The sequence below is a fragment of the Pollicipes pollicipes genome, unplaced genomic scaffold (genome assembly GCF_011947565.3).
Source record: "Pollicipes pollicipes isolate AB1234 unplaced genomic scaffold, Ppol_2.1 Scaffold_4434;HRSCAF=5215_pilon_pilon_pilon, whole genome shotgun sequence".
Lineage (NCBI taxonomy): Eukaryota > Metazoa > Arthropoda > Thecostraca > Pollicipedomorpha > Pollicipedidae > Pollicipes > Pollicipes pollicipes.
Genome location: NW_023596489.1, coordinates 22356 through 40764, shown reverse-complemented (window position 1 = coordinate 40764; position 18409 = coordinate 22356). Strand labels below are relative to the sequence as shown.

At 47.4% G+C, this 18409-nt stretch overlaps 1 non-coding gene across 1 annotated transcript; it reads right to left on the bottom strand.

Annotated features, from left to right (window-relative positions):
• Positions 1-3173: 3173 nt before the first annotated feature.
• On the bottom strand, positions 3174-3340 carry LOC119097816 (U1 spliceosomal RNA). The gene has a single exon (XR_005094195.1). It is a non-coding gene; the product is annotated as a U1 spliceosomal RNA (small nuclear RNA).
• Between the last annotated feature and the right edge of the window lie 15069 nt (positions 3341-18409).

Genomic DNA, 18409 nt, shown 5'->3' with positions numbered 1-18409 from the left:
ACGTCACATGTGAGGAGGCAGTCACAACGGTATTGGTAAAGCTTCAGCGAGGTGCTCGGAGGCGACGGATGCAAGACAAGGCATGTAGGCGTCACTTGGCGTCTGTTTGGGCTCACAAAATTTTCAGCGGCCTGTATTCATGCTCGAAGTGTCCCACAAAACATATCAGCTGGCATATCGAAATCCTGAGAGGCACCATGGCGGGCTTGTGTGTCTAAGTTGTCTCAGTGTTACGTTTACAAATGGGACCACCACTGTCTGTACTCTCTATGTGTCAGATGAACAGGTGAACGTGCTTTATATCGTACGCTCCTTACGGCACGAACAACGTGACAGAGCGTCTCCGCCCGTCGGACAACCTTATCTGAATACGTCCAGTTACCCGGTTTACATGGGCAGCCGAGGATAATTCGAATTAAGATCGGAACGGATCATGCGACGTTAACCCTCTCGGCGAGGGGCGTTTACATGGGCGAAAGCGGCTTTACGTCGGATTAACGGTCGATAGTTCGAATCAAGGAACGGATTATGGGCGAAAACTGCGCTTTTGAGGCGAACTGAACAAAACAAGAAGAAAAAAGCCGGTACTCTGCGTATGGATGGCGAATGTCACGAGCTATGGTGGGCGCGAGACAGCTTTGAGGGCGAGGAGGAAGATGGACTCCGTTGGAAAAATGATCTGTGCGGGACTCATAGGCTTTATAGCTACAGCACAAGCCATAGCACTTGAAACACAAGAGTTGCGCAGTCAGCACTGCCAAATCTATCACATAAGCAGTGTCATATGTAAATTCTTACTAGCGGGAAACTTTGGCTAGCAGGAAATCAGTATTTTCTTGTACCGGCCAATGACACTCACAAACTTACCACACTCATATCAGTATGCCACCCAGCATCATGTCATCTACTTTGCGCAGCCCAAGAAACACATTACCTACTCCCACACTAATGCATTTATGAGCAGCCTGCAACAGTGAGCTAAGCTACAGAAATGACTCATGAATGCTACATAGTTATTGGCAAAAATTGTGTAACTATGTTGTCTTTCCCCATCCAATGCATCGTCGGTACCTGAGGGCAGCATTGTCATTTAGACTTGGCATGGACTGGCAAGTCAGAATGCAGCTATTTGCTTTCTTGACATACTAGGGTTGAAATACTGCTTTGATATCTTTGCAGTCAACAGCATTGGCTGATATGGACTGATGGCTAGGTGGCACAAACAGCTGTGTTCGCACAGTCCAAAGATCATAACATGTGAACCAGCCCCAGAGCTGTCATGACAAAAGCAATCTGGGCTCAAAATTCATAACAAATGATTAATTATAACAACAGCTCAATTATCCACCTCATGGCTGCAAAGATACATGTCACAAAAAAGCACCAAGGTAACATATTTACTCACCAGTACAAAAACAGGTAATGATGTGCACCACAGATGTTCTCTGCACATCATGTGGCATTATGTTAGGTTTACTTAGTTTATGCACTGTTTTCTTCCACATGAAATGCACAAACCTGGATTTGACAGAGTACTGATGACAGCTATTTTCATCCAGTGCTCACATTTGCTTTCTTGACATTTTGGAACCATCACTGGGCAATTTTAGTGCCATCATTAAAAATAGTTCACATTCTGCACTTACTGCAATGATTTATTGCCTATATTTGTTGATCCTTTGCATCATGCAGGAATTATTGAGTTACCTATCTCACACACCTTAAACCGACAAGCAACAAACAGCGTAATCGCATAAAAACAAACATTCCAGCCCCTGCTTCCTTGCCAGTTGGTCTACCAGTGCGATGTAACTTCATATTTCCTTGACGAGCCAGTCACCAATATCCAGCACATCCCTCCTGCCAATAGGTGGTCAACCAAATGTTCAAGTCACAGGAGGAATGTCTGCAAAATCAATCCTGGGGCATTCATGTATTCACTTAATGAAAGAAACTATTGGTACTCCCTGCAAGAATTGTTGAACAGTTGAATTACCTACCTCATGGCCTGCAAAGACACCCATCACAAAAAAGCGCCAAGGTGACATTTAATCACCAGTACAAAAACAGGTCATGATATGAAACACAGACATGTTCTCCATGGAGCATGTGCCATCGTGTTAGGTGTTAGTTTATGCACTGTTTTCCTGCACATGGAACACACAAACTTGGATTTAGCAGAGTAATGATGACAACTATTTTCATCCAGTGTTCACATTTGCTTTCTTGCTGTTCTGACCCCGTCATTGGGCAATTTCGGTCCTACCATTAAAAAGTTCACATTCCGAGCTGACTGCAATGATCTATATTTGTTCATCCGTCATATCATGCAGCAATTTTTAAGCTACCTTTCTCACACAAATTTAACTAACAAGCAACCAGCATCCTAACTTTAAGGAACATCTGCAAAAACACTCCTGGGGCCTTTAGGTATTAACTTAATGAAAGAAACTTGGAGGCATTCTCTGCAAGAATTTTGAGCAATCCAAAAATCAAAATGAGAACAAGTCAAGAGCTATATAAAATGACCATATTACCTCCATCTGGCTTTTGGAAGCATGGAACCTCCCCCGGATGTAAATTAATCTAACCTTTAGGCGGAAAGATAACACGAAACCCCGCCGACGCCTGCTGTCTGCATAGATCAAGCGCCTAGCAAGGCTAAATCACGTGAGCATTTCTGTGCTGCTAGCCACTCAAGGCCCTCAATAATAAGAGTAGTTTTAGCAGCATGGTGTCAACTTCACCTTCTTTCTCTTTTCCTTTACCATCTTGGACTTGGACCGTCTCGAGCAACAGCTAAAAACCCGTGGAAAAGCGGCAACACCAAACAAAGCTGGAATGGCCATGAACAAAACTGCGTGCACCAGGCATTTTTCTTCTTCTTTTTTTGTTTAGACAGCTGACGGCCGATAGTTCGGACGAAATCCCTTCCTGAACGGATGATCCTCTCACGGGAAGGGACTTCTTCCGGCGCGCAGTTCGAATCAGCGGAACGGCGCGTGAGTGTATGCATGGGCCGGGTAGTTCGGATCGAGGACGGGTCCCGGCTCAATTCGAATCACAGCTGCCCATGTAAACAGGGTAAGTGTGGTTCCCATGTGCTTCACGCACTCCACTCGTGCGGAGCGCTTTCGCCCTTCCCGAGCGGAATTGTCTCACTTGAGAGTAAATAGGGTTGGAGCGCGAACGCAACCTACCCCGCTAACAAAAATTGTACTCCCGAGTTACCCACATTTGGGGTAATCGCAGGGGTCAACCCAACCGAAGTGCAATGGAAGGGCCTCGCCCTGGGGGAACCGCCTTCGTGATCACGGTATCCCCTGAGCCAGGTAAGTATGAGTTCCGCCGTTTCCATTTCCATTTATTTGTTTGAGGCGTTTCGGCCTGTTCAGACCATTTCACGCCTGGATGATGTTATTTTAAATTGGTGTAATTATGTATGTGAGGAAAAGTGTACGTTTATTGACATTTACAAAGCTTGAAGCAAACCGGCAAGTCTGAGAAAGTTAAAGACAATGTTAAGCAGTTCAGGATGGTCATCGCCAAGGACGTTTTTTAAAGAAAACTCGATATTTTGGTTACGACAGAAAGCCTGCATATCTTTGCGGTGCTGTTGATATTTTGTGCACTCAATAACAATATGTTTAACCGAAAGTGGATGATCGCACGGCTGACAGTGAGGACGAGGTTGACGTAAGTATATGTAACTATGTGTGAGTGTAGTGTGTCCGATTCGTAAACGGGCTAGCACCTTTTCCTCCAGACGGTCTTTACGATGCGTTGATGGCCAAGGTGTAATGTCTGGTTTGATATCATGAAGTTGTGTTCTGGTAGTATCGGTCCATTGTTGTTGCCAAAATTGTTTTGTCATTGTGCGAATGAAATGTTTTGTAGATGCATGATCAGCAGGGATCTCCATGATGTGTTGGTTTGTCAAAGCTTCCTTGGCTAGTTGGTCAGCCCGTTCATTGCCCATGATGCCTGTATGTCCTGGAATCCATAGAAATTTGATATTCATATCCTGTGTATGTAATATATGATAGAGATTGACGATTTTAACAAGGAGGTGGTGTGTGAAGTCTGGGTCAATAAGAGATTGCACAGCTGTCTTTGAATCCGAACAAATCACTATTGTCTTCGTTTTGTGGGTGTGTTGTTGAATGTGTTGCAATGCAAGGAAAAGAGCAAATAATTCAGCCAAATATACTGAGGTGCCATCCGGTAACCGACAGTTTTTATGGCAATGTTCAGTGCAAATAACTGCACATCCGGTGTGGTTATTGGCCTTGGAGCCATCGGTGTAAATAAAGCTGCTATTTTGATTGTTGAAAATTAGACGATTAAATGTTTGTTGAACATAACTTGTTGTGAAAATGCGTTTGGGATCATCAAAAAGAAGCATAACTTTCCGAGGGGTTAACTGCCATGGTGGTACTATTAAAACAGGTGGCATGGAAGAAGGCGGTAAAGTAAACTGAAGATTGGTACAGTAGATAGTGGTTCGAGATGCTATTGTAAGTCCTGAGCGACGTTCTGCCGGTCCTACGTAGTTATGGTGAATGTGAGGTAAGACATGTATGGATTTAAATGCTGGGTGACTGGGATTTTGTCGCACTTTTGTGATGTATCTCAATGTGTGTTCCATTCGTCGGAGGGCAAGAGGCATAACATGCGCGTCCACTTCAAGCGCTGAAATCGGGGAAGTACGCAGAGCTCCTTGGGCAACTCGCAAAAACATATTTTGTATGGTGGATAGTGGTTTGAGAGTGTGTTGGCTGCCTCCTGCATATACCACGGAGCCATATTCAATGATGGGAAGAACTAAGGATCTGTATAGACGTAATAACGATTGGCGGTCGGCACCGTATGTTGACCCGGAAATGCATCTAAATAAATTTAGTCTTTTTAGGCATTTGGAGCGAACATGCTCCACGTGCTGTCGCATCGATAATCTGGAGTCAAGTACGATGCCAAGAAATTTGAAAGACGAGACGAAAGGAATGTGGTGTCCATCTAGTCGAAGCCGAAAATTGGGAGTACCACGCATATTTTTGCCGAAAATCATAACTGCAGATTTGGGAGCGGAGAAGCGGAACCCGTATCGCTCTGACCACTGCTGCACCTTGTTTAGGGCGACTTGGAGCCGTGGCAGCGAATGGTCATATTCAGTGTCTGAGCACCGGATGGCGCTATCATCCGCAAAAAGTGAAGAGGAAATACCCGATGGTAATGAGTCAAATAAATCGTTTATCATAAAATTAAAAAGAATCGGTGAGATACAGCTCCCTTGTGGGAGGCCGTTCTCTAGATGGTGAGTGTCGGAAACGGCGGATCTGCATCTCACACGAAATGGTCTGATGCCGGAAAGAAACCCAATAAGATAATGTGCCAAATGGCCTTTAAACCCTAACTGATGGAGCTTGAAAATTAGTGCAGGTTTAAAGACCATGTCGTAGGCTCGGCTAATATCCAGGAATACAGCAGTTGTGTTGTGTCGATGTTTATAGGAACGTCTGATGTCAGTTTCAAGTCTGATGACATGGTCTATTGTGCTACGATTGTGTCGGAAACCACATTGATTTTTTGTAAGCAGGCAGTCTCGTTCTACAATCCAAGTGATTCGCTTCACCACCATCCGCTCAAAAAGTTTTCCTAGACAGCTGGTAAGTGCAATGGGACGATAATTTGATGGATCTTTGGTGTCTTTTCCTGGCTTTGCAAGTGGAATAATGATGGTGTCTTTCCAGGCGTCAGGAAAGACATGGGTTGACCACAAATCGTTAAAAACTGCCAATATAAAACGAAGCATATCTTCTGAAAGATTACGAAAAAAAGAATAGTGTAACTGATCATGACCAACTGAGGTGTTGCCGGCGGATTTTATAGCCTTTTGTAGTTCCAGAAATGAAAATGGTAAATTATAGTCTTCGGTGTTATCGGAAACAAAACAATCAGTATGTAAACGAAAACGGGCTAGCGCAGTTTCCACAAATCCTGGTCGGTAATTTCCGGATGAGCTACACTGAGAAAGACTTTCAGCAAGAGCATTGGTGATAAGAGGTGTTGCCGAAATGATTTGGTTATTAATGCGTAAAGTGGGCAATGAAATAGAGGTGCGTTTTCCGGAAAGTGCCCGAACCAGTTCCCATAGCTGGCTTAGAGGAGTAGCAGCAGTGAACTGCTGGATGTATGCTTGCCAAGAATGACGTTTGGCACTCCTTATAATTCGTCTGGTTCGAGCACGCTCATAATTTCGGGCAAGAAGATGAGGTATATCATGGTGGCGACGAAAGCAGCGGAAAGCACGTTTCCGACGCGCAATAGCGTTCTTAACTTCGGTCGTCCACCATGGTACTGGGATGCGGCGTGATGGCGTTTTAGTTAGTGGAATTGTCGCGGTTGCTGCAGCATGAATAATATGTGTAATAAGGCCAACACCCTGCTCTGGTGATTCATAACAGTCACGGTTCACATAACAAAGTTCTTGAAATTTGGCCCAGTCTGCTTTTCGTAAATTCCAGCGGGGTATGGATCGCAAAACTTCGTCAGCGGTTGCGTCAAAAGTGGTGTAAAGTTTAATTGGAAAATGGTCGCTGTCGTGTATATCTCCCTCAACAGTCCAATCAAAGTACGTTGCTATTGAGGGAGAGCACAGCGACAGGTCGATGGCTGTTTCTGTACCAGTGGGTAAGTGGTGATAAGTATTATTGCCTTTGTTTAACAGGACTAAGTTGTGTGTATCAATAAAATCTTCAACCAAATGTCCTCGGCGATTAACGGCTTGGGTGCCGTTACTCCAAGCTGGACTGTGAGCGTTGAGATCGCCAAGGATGAGAAAAGGGTTTTGAAATTGAGCAACGAGTTGGTCAAGTTGCCGTAAGAGCTCCGTATTATTATAATTTGGTGTAATGTATATTGAGCATATATCGATGGTACGGCCATGCAGTCGAACTGAACTTGCAACAGCCTGAAGAGGTGTGTTAAGAGTGAGTGGCGTGTGTGTTAATTTTTGACTGATGTACAGCGCCACCCCACCTTGGCGACGCTCACCGTCCATCGTGTCATAGCGATATAACGAGTAATTTGGCATTTTAAAGTTATATGTGTCGGTGGGACGAAACCATGTTTCCTGTACGGCAATGATGATTGGAGTTAGTACAGCAAAAAGGGCTTTCATTTCGGACCATTTTGAAATGAGACCGCGACAATTCCACTGTAAGATGAAAGACATTTAGTGATGAAGGGATCCATTCCCACCGGTTGATGGGAATCGCCCGAACGAAACAGACCTAGGCCGTCCCATCGCCACCCTCACCGGTGGACGGGACCGGCGGTCTTCGTTCGGGCGTGTTTCGACAGGTGTTGTGGTGGGGGAAGGGGAGGTGATGTTTGTGTGGTGGCCAGAGGGTCCGGGCCGCCGACTGTTCATAGCCGGGGGGCTAGAACGCCGGACGGCCTGACCCGCGCGTGAATCACTCACAGCCGGCGGGCTGGAACGCCGGCCGACCTGGGGACAGGGGTGCACGGGCGCCTGGGCATCCGAACGTCCAGCCAAGGGCGACTCAACGGCATTTTTCGTCTGGGTCTGCGTAGTTTGACTCAACTGAAACCGAGGGGCGAGGGTTGAGAAGTTTCAGAGGAGGCAGATGGGTGATAGGGTCGGTCTGTGTTGCACATGTGGCCATCGTGGCTTTTGCTACTTGGGCATATGTTTTGCTGGGCTGCGACGACATTTTAGTTTCGAACGGTGCGCCGTGCTTCGGGGTACGACACACCTGTCTTTGCCTTTTCAGAACAAATTTCTTTTTCTTTTTTCCACGTGGGACACTGAGAAGAGTTGGCGGCGTGATCGGCACTTCCACAGCTCAGGCATTTCTGGGGTGATGTGCAGGCAGATCCCTCGTGAGGAGTCTCGCCGCACTTCAAGCATCTGGCACTCTGTTTGCAGTACTTGCTGCCGTGTCCGAACCGTTGACATTTAAAACACCTGAGTGGATTTGGAATGAATACTCTTACTTTATAACGAAGGTAACCAGCGGTGAGCGAATCTGGAAGTCGGGTGGTACCAAAGGTGATAACAAGCAGGCTGGTGTCGTGACGCTGACCATCTCTGAAAGTCGTCAGCCGACGGACATGGCAAACTTGCTCATCTCTGAGCTCCGCTAGGATCTCGTCCTCCGTCATGAAGCGGAGCTCAGGCGCGAAGATGGTGCCCTTGCTGGTGTTTCTGGCATGGTGCAGCGAGACTTTGACTTGTTTGCCGCAAAATTCAGCTGTTTTGAGTAGGGCCTTGGTTTGCGCGCGAGTGGTTGTTTTGATGATGAGTGATCCGTTTGCTGGCGCTTCAATCTTGAGTTCGCATGGACCGCAGATAGCCTTGATTTGCTTTGATGGCCAAAAAACGTTAATCTTTCGAAACGACACATTTTCATCACAAGGTTGGACGACAACGTACGATCCGAGAGGATCCAGGATTGGCTCAGAGGGCTGGCGAACACTGGTCGTTGTCGAGCGAGGGTCAGCATCATGGCGAGCGGGCACCGGAGTGGTCAAAGACGAGCGAGGGTCGGAACTGGGGGCGTTGGACGGAGACGAAGTCTGCTGTCCACCCACCGCGGTGGAAGTGTGCGTATCAACGGTCATGGCCTGGGGCGCGCGAGGGTCATCAGGTGAAGCGGCAGCAAAAGCGGGGCTGACGACGCTTCCGTCGTCTACGTCCGGAGCATTGTCGAGGTCAGAGGCCGAGTTCGAGTCCGTGTCAGTATCATCCTTCTTACGTTTGGTTCGCTTCCCCATATGGGAGCGAGAAGAAACAACAAAAACTAAGCGAAGAGGTGTGTTTGGAGCTAGTGCGAACGGAAAAGTGACGAAAATCGACGATGCGAAAAAGGACTCCTTGCTGAGAGCCGCAAACCACTTGCCGATGTCGTGTCGGATGGGTATTCGGTCGCCGAACCGACTGACGAAAGCCCGGCTGTGTGAGTTCCGCCGCACACATTGGCACTACATCGTCCTTGGCAAGGCACGACGGCGCACATCAATGTATCATCCGTCCACTCTCTCAAGTTCGGCTCTTTTCATGTTCTGCATTAGACGGGGTCGTTGCAACACATTTCAAGCACCCTGCACGACCCATCAAACGCTTCTTGGTCGTCAAGCAGCACTTTCGAAATTCGCTGAAGCAACTTGTCACCAAAAAGTCACGTACACACCATCTAGTGACGACTGAGGTAACATCCTGGAATTCGCACTCTAACGCTTGCTTAATGAGCAAACAGCTGGCAACACGACAAATGCACGGGCAATATTTTCGTTTTAATGCTAAATTCACGAGGAAGAAAACAAACCACAACGTGCCTCGCACCACTAAAAATGCCTTTCAAAGGCATTTTTAGTTTGGCATTTGCGGCTCAAATTACTATTTCGCTTTGCCATCTGTTGAGCAGTTGCGTATCCTTGGTTCCAAGTCCACTACCTAGGGCTGCACTCTGTAAGGTGGCTGTCAGTTGGGCTGCTTACCAGCCGTCGCGTTCGCAGAGCTGTTAGACGACGGGCGGCGCACGACAAGCGTCACAACGACTCGCTGTGTTCGGCCACGTGAGACACATCCATTCGCTGTGACAGCTTCACTGTAAGGTCAGTATCTATAGCGGGCAGCACTGATGAACGTCTTCTTCGTTCTAGAAAGCCTGGATAGATAGTATGGGTGTTGGAACTGTTCGCTATGGCACGTCTTCTGGCTCCCCTGCAGCACGCTTTCCGGATGGGGGACGATATGACGGAGCACCCCGACGGTCTCAGCGTGACGTCTTGAGGAACTCGATCCGGGCAGAAACGGACTGGAACGCCGAGTGCTCCTTGGCGACTTAGATCAGTTAGCCGGCTCAATTGTCTCCTCTGGCAAATGCAAGACCAATCGGTCACGCATAGCCTGTTCACGTTGATGAGCAAGTGGCGACCAGCGTGAGAGGAAAGGTCTGCCGTCACGTCTTCACAGATGCCGGAAGGCGCAGAATCGGCCATCAGCGGCTCGTTTTTCATTCCTTCTTTGCTGCGAGGACACGGTTGCTCGACTACCAGCCCCAACAGGAGGCTCGTTGCTGGTTGTTCAGACTCGGATGCTTCGTTTGTCTCAATTCTTCGCTGGCATATGGCGGACAGCCTAGAGGGTAAGGATGAGGCAGTACGCCCCGAGTTGCCGGCGTATCCGGAGAGAAAATGACGACCAGGATAGCGAGCGATGTCAGTGAAGTCTTCTGTCAGCGAGGGTTTCCATGCCAAAGCATGGCAAGATGTGCGAGCTACTTCTCCGAATGGCCGAAGGTGATTTTCAAGTCTCTTCTGCACATTTCTCAAGGGATTGCGCCTGCTTGGCAGTGAGTCCCGCGTGAAAAAAACCGGTGCACAATATTCTAGCAATGGCCGGATGTAATAACATACACACGAACAAGCTGTTCCTGTGGTGGATGGTACTTCTTCCTTATGTAGACGATATACAGAGCTTTGGATGCTTTGGTTACAATATCATCCACATGTGCTTGTCATGACATGTTATTTGATATCGTTACACCTAAAAGCTTAGTTTGATGGCAGTTGGCAGGTTTTTCCTTGAATCATGATATCTGGTAGTGCTAATGGTTTTTTTGGCTATGAAAAATGCATGACTCGACATTTGTCAGTGTTCAGTATCATCCTGTTTGCCGTTGCCCAATCACTTATCTTATCTTGAATGAGCAGTCAGGTGTGGATTAGTTCACTTGTTGTGATAGCTGGCAATGCAGAATATGATTTGTTCGGTAGTAGACAATCTGTCACTAATTTTAGGGTGACATTTAGAAACGTAGGATGTTTGTACCACGCGAATGTTCTCTGGTTCTTAGCTGAGATTTAGCGAGCTGAAGTCCAGAATGAACAATAATGTGCTCGCTAGGTAGAAATTACAGTAGCAAACTTTGTGGCTGTTTTCCAAAAACCTTGATATTCAGTGCTGCATGGTGTTCTCTTTAACACTAAAATAGGTCGCTTAGTTTGTATGCTGAGTGCTTCAGTTTCCTCTTCTTACTACTTCCACTTGCGCCACTTGACTCATTGACGGCATTGTTCGCAATGATTCGACTCACGATTTAGCACATGAAATGTATGAAGAACGTGATTTAGGTCATGGTTCGAAGCGATTTCTAGCGGTGAAACGATTCAGCACTCGACTTATCCCAGAAACGATTGACTCATGAGTCAATTCATTAATTCAGCTCTGAGTCGAAAACAATTCGGCTGCTGGTTGAACCACCAGCAGACGATTCTGGGCGCGGGATTTCGGCTGAGTTTGAATTGTGCCGGTGGCGACCCTCCGAAACTACGAGAAAACGTAGACTTTTTGCGCAGCGTTATTTTCTCAAGCAAATAACATACAACTGAACAATATGACTTCTACCTAATAGAAACAATGATATCAGTAGTAGCGGCCCCTTCCCCATCCCCGGTACGTAAAAATAATCTTGCATTGGAAGCGTGAGATAGATGTAATATGACATAGTAGCTTACAAAATAAGGAGATTTGTAATGCGTATTATGTATAGTACGCAAGCTTCAAATTCAAGGGAATCCTTCACATCTGAAGGTATTAGAGCAGGCATCAGTTACGATGAAGAAGGCTCACTTATAGCTTTTGTTGTAGTATTTGCTGTGGAAAAGGCTGCTCTGAACAACAATTTCTCTGTTTAGTAAACTATGTTCTTTGATACGGCATTGTTTGCTGCGATCATCGTACCTCGCATAACATTGATTGTGAGCCAAATGACCGCCGTCATGTCTGGAAATCGTGCTCACGAACGGCAGATATGGACGGCTCGACCAAGGTACGTTTCGAGGCCTTGATCGCCGCATGACTGAATGGGATGACAGGATTTGAATAGCGTTATTTTGACGTGACGAATGTCAAGATGGCCTTGAAATACTGGTGGCCTGGTTGCTTCCCCCCCCCCCCCCCCATCTTCCCGGACGCGTAGCTAAGGAAATTAGACGATTTTAGATCTTAGGAAAGGCAGGTCTTTGAACTGCATCGAGTGCTGTTGAAGATGGCTGTTTCAGTTCCAAACCTCCTTAGAAATGTGCAAGACTTCCTTTAGGGGTGGCCAGTACAGCGGGATGTGGCGTAAGAAGTGTAAGAACCCCAGTTCCAGGCTCCGAAATAGATCTCATGTTGGACAGCCACGCGCCGGGAGCTCAAGCAACGACACGCGCCTGCGTCAAGTTCTTCACTCTTTGAATGCCGTGAAAATGCTTTGAATACCGTGTCCTCGCAGCAAAGAAGGAATGAAAAACGAGCCGCTGATGGCCGATTCTGCGCCTTCCGGCATCTGTGAAGACGTGACGGCAGGCCTTTCCTCTCACGCTGGTCGCCACTTGCTCATCAACGTGAACAGGCTATGCGTGACCGATTGGTCTTGCATTTGCCAGAGGAGACAATCGAGCCGGCTAACTGATCTAAGTCGCCAAGAGCACTCGGCGTTCCAGTCCGTTTCTGCCCCGATCGAGTTCCTCAAGACGTCACGCTGAGACCGTCGGGGTGCTCCGTCATATCGTCCCCCATCCGGAAAGCGTGCTGTAGGGGAGCCAGAAGACGTGCCATAGCGAACAGTTCCAACACCCATACTATCTATCCAGGCTTTCTAGAACGAATAAGACGTTCATCAGTGCTGCCCGCTATAGATACGTGACCTTACAGTGAAGCTGTCACAGCGAATGGATGTGTCTCACGTGGCCGAACACAGCGAGTCGTTGTGACGCTTGTCGTGCGCCGCCTCGTCTAACAGCTACTGCGAACGCGACGGCTGGTAAGCAGCCCAACTGACAGCCACCTTACAGTATTGCAGCCCTAGGTAGTGGACTTGGAACCAAGGATACGCAACTTGCTCAACAGATGGCAAAGCGAAATAGTAATTTGAGCCGCAAATGCCAAACTAAAAATGCCTTTGAAAGGCATTTTTAGTGGTGCGAGGCACGTTGCTGGTTTGTTTTCTTCCTCGTGAATTTAGCATTAAAACGAAAATATTGCACCGTTTATTTGTCTGTGTTGCCAGCTGTTGCTCATTAAGCAAGCGTTAGAGTGCGAATTCGAATTAGGAATACATTGATTGTGCGCCGTCGTGCCTTGCCAAGGACGATGTAGTGCCAAATGTGTGCGGCGGAACTCACACAGCCGGGGCTTTCGTCAGTCGGTTCGGCGACCGAATACCCATCCGACACGACATCGGCAAGTGGTTTGCTCCTTTGCGGCTCTCAGCCAAGGAGTCCTTTTTCGCATCGTCGATTTCGTCACTTTTCCGTTCGCACTAGCTCCAAACACACCTCTTCGCTTAGTTTTTGTTGTTCTCTTCTCGCTCCCCTAATATGGGGAAGCGAACCAAACGTAAGAAGGATGATACTGACACGGACTCGAACTCGGCCTCTGACCTCGACAATGCTCCGGACGTAGACGACGGAAGCGTCGTCAGCCCCGCTTTTGCTGCCCGCTTCACCTGATGACCCTCGCGCGCCCCAGGCCATGACCGTTGATACGCACACTTCCACCGCGGTGGGTGGACAGCAGACTTCGTCTCCGTCCAACGCCCCCAGTTCCGACCCTCGCTCGTCTTTGACCACTCCGGTGCCCGCTCGCCCTGATGCTGACCCTCGCTCGACAACGACCAGTGTTCGCCAGCCCTCTGAGCCAATCCTGGATCCTCTCGGATCGTACGTTGTCGTCCAACCTTGTGATGAAATGTGTCGTTTCGAAAGATCAACGTTTTTTGGCCATCAAAGCAAATCAAGCTATCTGCGGTCCGTGCGAACTCAAGATTGAAGCGCCAGCAAACGGATCACTCATCATCAAAACAACCACTCGCGCGCAAACCAAGGCCCTACTCAAAACAGCTGAATTTTGCGGCAAACAAGTCAAAGTCTCGCTGCACCATGCCAGAGAACACCAGTAAGGGCACCATCTTCGCGCCTGAGCTCCGCTTCATGACGGAGGACGAGATCCTAGCGGAGCTCAGAGATGAGCAAGTTTGCCATGTCCGTCGGCTGACGACTTTCAGAGATGGTCAGCGTCACGACACCAGCCTGCTTGTTATCACCTTTGGTACCACCCGACTTCCAGATTCGCTCACCGCTGGTTACCTTCGTTATAAAGTAAGAGTATTCATTCCAAATCCACTCAGGTGTTTTAAATGTCAACGGTTCGGACACGGCAGCAAGTACTGCAAACAGAGTGCCAGGTGCTTGAAGTGCGGCGAGACTCCTCACGAGGGATCTGCCTGCACATCACCCCAGAAATGCCTGAGCTGTGGAAGTGCTGATCACGCCGCCAACTCTTCTCAGTGTCCCACGTGGAAAAAAGAAAAAGAAATTTGTTCTGAAAAGGCAAAGACAGGTGTGTCGTACCCCGAAGCACGGCGCACCGTTGAAACTAAAATGTCGTCGCAGCCCAGCAAAACATATGCCCAAGTAGCAAAAGCCACGATGGCCACATGTGCAACACAGACCGACCCTATCACCCATCTGCCTCCTCTGAAACATTCTCAACCCTCGCCCCTCGGTTTCAGTTGAGTCAAAAACGACCCAGACCCAGACCCAGACGAAAAATGCCGTTGAGTCGCCCTTGGCTGGACGTTCGGATGCCCAGGACGCCCGTGCACCCCTGTCCCCAGGTCGGCCGGCGTTCCAGCCCGCCGGCTGTGAGTGATTCACGCGCGGGTCAGGCCGTCCGGCGTTCTAGCCCTCCGGCTATGAACAGTCGGCGGCCCGGACCCTCTGGCCACCACACAAACATCACCTCCCCTTCCCCCACCACAACACCTGTCGAAACACGCCCGAACGAAGACCGCCGGTCCCGTCCACCGGTGAGGGTGGCGATGGGACGGCCTAGGTCTGTTTCGTTCGGGCGATTCCCATCAACCGGTGGGAATGGATCCCTTCATCACTAAATGTCTTTCATCTTACAGTGGAATTGTCGCGGTCTCATTTCAAAATGGTCCGAAATGAAAGCACTTTTTGCCGTACTAACTCCAATCATCATTGCCGTACAGGAAACATGGTTTCGTCCCACCGACACATATAACTTTAAAATGCCAAATTACTCGTTATATCGCTATGACACGATGGACGGTGAGCGTCGCCAAGGTGGGGTGGCGCTGTACATCAGTCAAAAATTAACACACACGCCACTCACTCTTAACACACCTCTTCAGGCTGTTGCAAGTTCAGTTCGACTGCATGGCCGTACCATCGATATATGCTCAATATACATTACACCAAATTATAATAATACGGAGCTCTTACGGCAACTTGACCAACTCGTTGCTCAATTTCAAAACCCTTTTCTCATCCTCGGCGATCTCAACGCTCACAGTCCAGCTTGGAGTAACGGCACCCAAGCCGTTAATCGCCGAGGACATTTGGTTGAAGATTTTATTGATACACACAACTTAGTCCTGTTAAACAAAGGCAATAATACTTATCACCACTTACCCACTGGTACAGAAACAGCCATCGACCTGTCGCTGTGCTCTCCCTCAATAGCAACGTACTTTGATTGGACTGTTGAGGGAGATATACACGACAGCGACCATTTTCCAATTAAACTTTACACCACTTTTGACGCAACCGCTGACGAAGTTTTGCGATCCATACCCCGCTGGAATTTACGAAAAGCAGACTGGGCCAAATTTCAAGAACTTTGTTATGTGAACCGTGACTGTTATGAATCACCAGAGCAGGGTGTTGGCCTTATTACACATATTATTCATGCTGCAGCAACCGCGACAATTCCACTAACTAAAACGCCATCACGCCGCATCCCAGTACCATGGTGGACGACCGAAGTTAAGAACGCTATTGCGCGTCGGAAACGTGCTTTCCGCTGCTTTCGTCGCCACCATGATATACCTCATCTTCTTGCCCGAAATTATGAGCGTGCTCGAACCAGACGAATTATAAGGAGTGCCAAACGTCATTCTTGGCAAGCATACATCCAGCAGTTCACTGCTGCTACTCCTCTAAGCCAGCTATGGGAACTGGTTCGGGCACTTTCCGGAAAACGCACCTCTATTTCATTGCCCACTTTACGCATTAATAACCAAATCATTTCGGCAACACCTCTTATCACCAATGCTCTTGCTGAAAGTCTTTCTCAGTGTAGCTCATCCGGAAATTACCGACCAGGATTTGTGGAAACTGCGCTAGCCCGTTTTCGTTTACATACTGATTGTTTTGTTTCCGATAACACCGAAGACTATAATTTACCATTTTCATTTCTGGAACTACAAAAGGCTATAAAATCCGCCGGCAACACCTCAGTTGGTCATGATCAGTTACACTATTCTTTTTTTCGTAATCTTTCAGAAGATATGCTTCGTTTTATATTGGCAGTTTTTAACGATTTGTGGTCAACCCATGTCTTTCCTGACGCCTGGAAAGACACCATCATTATTCCACTTGCAAAGCCAGGAAAAGACACCAAAGATCCATCAAATTATCGTCCCATTGCACTTACCAGCTGTCTAGGAAAACTTTTTGAGCGGATGGTGGTGAAGCGAATCACTTGGATTGTAGAACGAGACTGCCTGCTTACAAAAAATCAATGTGGTTTCCGACACAATCGTAGCACAATAGACCATGTCATCAGACTTGAAACTGACATCAGACGTTCCTATAAACATCGACACAACACAACTGCTGTATTCCTGGATATTAGCCGAGCCTACGACATGGTCTTTAAACCTGCACTAATTTTCAAGCTCCATCAGTTAGGGTTTAAAGGCCATTTGGCACATTATCTTATTGGGTTTCTTTCCGGCATCAGACCATTTCGTGTGAGATGCAGATCCGCCGTTTCCGACACTCACCATCTAGAGAACGGCCTCCCACAAGGGAGCTGTATCTCACCGATTCTTTTTAATTTTATGATAAACGATTTATTTGACTCATTACCATCGGGTATTTCCTCTTCACTTTTTGCGGATGATAGCGCCATCCGGTGCTCAGACACTGAATATGACCATTCGCTGCCACGGCTCCAAGTCGCCCTAAACAAGGTGCAGCAGTGGTCAGAGCGATACGGGTTCCGCTTCTCCGCTCCCAAATCTGCAGTTATGATTTTCGGCAAAAATATGCGTGGTACTCCCAATTTTCGGCTTCGACTAGATGGACACCACATTCCTTTCGTCTCGTCTTTCAAATTTCTTGGCATCGTACTTGACTCCAGATTATCGATGCGACAGCACGTGGAGCATGTTCGCTCCAAATGCCTAAAAAGACTAAATTTATTTAGATGCATTTCCGGGTCAACATACGGTGCCGACCGCCAATCGTTATTACGTCTATACAGATCCTTAGTTCTTCCCATCATTGAATATGGCTCCGTGGTATATGCAGGAGGCAGCCAACACACTCTCAAACCACTATCCACCATACAAAATATGTTTTTGCGAGTTGCCCAAGGAGCTCTGCGTACTTCCCCGATTTCAGCGCTTGAAGTGGACGCGCATGTTATGCCTCTTGCCCTCCGACGAATGGAACACACATTGAGATACATCACAAAAGTGCGACAAAATCCCAGTCACCCAGCATTTAAATCCATACATGTCTTACCTCACATTCACCATAACTACGTAGGACCGGCAGAACGTCGCTCAGGACTTACAATAGCATCTCGAACCACTATCTACTGTACCAATCTTCAGTTTACTTTACCGCCTTCTTCCATGCCACCTGTTTTAATAGTACCACCATGGCAGTTAACCCCTCGGAAAGTTATGCTTCTTTTTGATGATCCCAAACGCATTTTCACAACAAGTTATGTTCAACAAACATTTAATCGTCTAATTTTCAACAATCAAAATAGCAGCTTTATTTACACCGATGGCTCCAAGGCCAATAACCACACCGGATGTGCAGTTATTTGCACTGAACATTGCCATAAAAACTGTCGGTTACCGGATGGCACCTCAGTGTATTTGGCTGAATTATTTGCTCTTTTCCTTGCATTGCAACACATTCAACAACACACCCACAAAACGAAGACAATAGTGATTTGTTCGGATTCAAAGACAGCTGTGCAATCTCTTATTGACCCAGACTTCCAACACCACCTCCTTGTTAAAATCGTCAATCTCTATCATATATTGCATACACAGATATGAATATCAAATTTCTATGGATTCCAGGACATACAGGCATCATGGGCAATGAACGGGCTGACCAACTAGCCAAGGAAGCTTTGACAAACCAACACATCATGGAGATCCCTGCTGATCATGCATCTACAAAACATTCCTTTCGCACAATGACAAAACATTTTGGCAACAACAATGGACCGATACTACCAGAACACAACTTCATGATATCAAACCAGACATTACACCTTGGC